The sequence below is a fragment of the Rhincodon typus genome, chromosome 20 (assembly GCF_021869965.1).
Source record: "Rhincodon typus isolate 14 chromosome 20, sRhiTyp1.1, whole genome shotgun sequence".
NCBI classification, from domain to species: Eukaryota; Metazoa; Chordata; class Chondrichthyes; order Orectolobiformes; family Rhincodontidae; genus Rhincodon; species Rhincodon typus.
Genome location: NC_063351.1, coordinates 19,874,230 through 19,877,564, shown reverse-complemented (window position 1 = coordinate 19,877,564; position 3,335 = coordinate 19,874,230).

Here is a 3,335-nt window from a genome sequence, read left to right as displayed (position 1 = left end):
AAAATTCATTGACCTTTACGCTCTGTTTCTTATCACTCAATGTTGTATACATGCTGCTGGTGTCTCTTTTATAGTATAAATTGTACTCCATAGCTTGCTCACTACTAACCACATGGCTATTGTATCACAAGAGAACTTAAGCATTTAAAATTAAATGAGTTTTTGGCTTCCTACAAATGAGGCTTCTCCTGTTGAGCAGCAACTTGAAGAAATAGTATTTACTGATACTTTTGGATCTTGTGGTTCTGTACCACTGACTTACTTCAATGAAAGGGGAAGGACTAGGGATATAGATGAAGTCAAGAGAAAGAGCTTGAGGGAGAGATTTGCTTTCATTGAAGAACACCACACAGGCCGCAGGTACATGTTGTAATGCTAACCATCATGAGCATGTTTTGCAGGTATTTTACTGCTACCATCCTTTTGCCTTGGCTAGATCCAAGGGCCTAATTGATTGATTGATAAACATGCTAAAATGCTGTCCAAGCTTTTTGACTCTTTTTCCTCCCGAAGTCAAAAAAAAACTCCTCATTTATTTTACTTGGGGAACATATTTCTTTTGGCATACATTTTCCAAATTTGCCTCAGTTTGAAATCAGAATTTAGGGCCAATGCTTATCAAATGAAATATTTACTGTAATCAAATGGGCCTACTCCTATCATTTATGCAATTAACATTTTTTATAAATGAGTATCATCTTGACTAGAAAAGTTGCTTCTTGGAATCAAAGGTATGACTACAACTTGGGAAATATGTATTTCTGTATTGCCTATAGAACTTGTAATTCACTGCATGATCATTGTAAAGGATCTTAGGGAATAAACTAGTTGTACTGTGAACTCCTAAGGCATAATATTCTCCAGTTATAACTGATAAGGAATGCAATGGAATAAGACAAAATTGGGGTGATGGCAATGACAGATTCAAGAAAGGTGCAAAATTAAATAAAGATAACATTTTTGTCAAATGTCAATTTAAAGGATGCCAGTGTACAATGGAATGATTTTCCAGTTTCTAACATCAATGACAAGAATGTCCATGTTAAGCATATTATCACCAAGTATACAGTGAATCCATTTCTATTGACCAGCACTTCATATAAGTGAACGTAGTATGCAATGTTTTACTTTCATTCATCTTTAAGTGACACTGGCAATGTGGCAAATTGCGTCACAAACATCACTGCCAGTAGGAGAAGAAGCATTCTTTTATCAAGCAAACTGTTCAGTGAACTCAGGCCTCCTTGCTCAGAGATAAGGATGCTACCACTGCACCACAACAGCTCTCCCTACTGCCCCTGGTATTCTTAGGAGATACCCATCCAAGTATCAACCAGGCCAGAGCCTGCTTAGCTTCCGAGATATTGATATACTGTTTGATGGTTTAATTGTTGTTTGATTATGAGTCTGATAACTGATTTATGTTCAAAGTCCTGGAGATGACTCCCAGTTAAAAGGACAGAAGCTACAAGAAGGTGAAATGTAAACATAACTATGGACATTTTGTGATTGCAAAGATATTTTAAAACTCTTATAAATAAACCGGTTGCATATTTAGAAGCTAGTGTCAACTCTGCAGATTTCAGATATACAAAATTTACCACATTCACTCACAACAGCTGACAAGATTTTAATGGTGCACGGATTGGGTGGAATCCAGTCATAGGGTATCTGATTTAAGTAAAACTTGAAAGGGTTCAGAAAATATTTAGAAGGATGTTGCCAGGGTTGGAGGATTTGAGTTACAGGGAGAGGCTGAAGAGGCTGGGGCTATTTTCCCTGGAACTTCGGAGGCTGAGGGGGTGACCTTATACAGGTTTATATAATCATGAGGGGCATGGATAAGGTGAGTAGTCAAGGTCTTTTCCCCAGGGTGGGGGTGTCCAAAACTAGACAGCATAGGTTTAAAGTGAGAGAGGGAAGATTTAAAAGGGGCCTAAGGGGCAACTTTTTCACACAGAGGGTGGTGCGTAATGGAATAAGCTGCCAGAGGAAGTGGTGGAGGCTGGTACAATTACAACATTAAAAGGCGTCTGGATGGGTACATGAATAGGAAAGGTTTAGAGGGATATGCGTCAAATGTTGTCAAATGGGACTAGATTTATTTAGGATATCTGTTCGGCATGGATGAGTTGGACTGAAGAGCCTGTTTCCATGCTGTACAGCTCTACGTCTATGACTATGACTCAATGCCCTTGTCCTTGAACGGGTCAAGTTTATTGTGTGTTAACACAGCTGCAACTACCAATGCAGGTGGTGAAAATTCCATTCTGAGTCTAACCTGAGCCTCTCAGAAGACAGAGATGTTTGGAGAGGTCAGAAATTTCTCAGAGGATCACGTGTTGCGCAGTCTGCCCAGCCTCTGTTCCCTATTTCTAAGGCAAGTGTTGATGTGACTCCAGACTATTAATGGGACTCTGAAATGAAGGCTGCAGCAAGGAGCAGAGTTTGACCTTTGGGATTTGTGTTGTTAGATACGGTTAATAATTGAGGTGAATGTTGCGTGCCATTTGTCGGCTCAAGCTGGGATGTTGTTCAAGTATAACATAGTTTGTTTGTATATAAAAGAAATTTGCAATGGAGCTGAACACTAGAGGGAGAAGTTTGCTCATGTAGTGACAGTTTGGGTTTCTTCATTGACATGCAGGTTGTGTCGATCGTGACTGGCAAAACTGTCAGCTCCTTGGGAAATATGTGTAAGTCTGTGCAATGTTTAAAATGATACAATGCAAAACAAAAACTGACTTCCCACTTAGGGTTTTCATCCAACAGCTATACTCCTAACCCGATGATGAAAAAGAAATCATTGCTGAAGCTTCCTGAATGCTATACTGCAGTAATGCTTTGACCTTCAATGACTGGCCACAAACAACTTCAGCCTTCTTTCTCTGTGTCAAATTTGAGTCCAATCACTGCAAACAACGCACATTAGCATAACTTTGATTGGAGTCTTTGGTGCCATACTCAGTCAAATGTTGCCTTGACCACAAGGGCTGGAAATTTCACCTTATTCCTGGCATTCAAGCTCTTGGGGTCATGCCTGGTTCAGAGCTGGGAGATGTTAGAACATAAGAACATAAGAACTAGGAGCAGGAGTAGGCCATCTGGCCCCTCGAGCCTGCCCCGCCATTTAATAAGATCATGGCTGATCTTTTTGAGACTCAGCTCCACTTACCCGCCCACTCACCATAACCCTTAATTCCTTTACTGTTCAAAAATTTATCTAGCCTTGCCTTAAAAACATTCAGCGAGGTAGCTTCAACCGCTTCACTGGGCAGGGAATTCCACAGATTCACAACCCTTTGGGTGAAGGAGTTCCTCCTGACCTCAGTCCT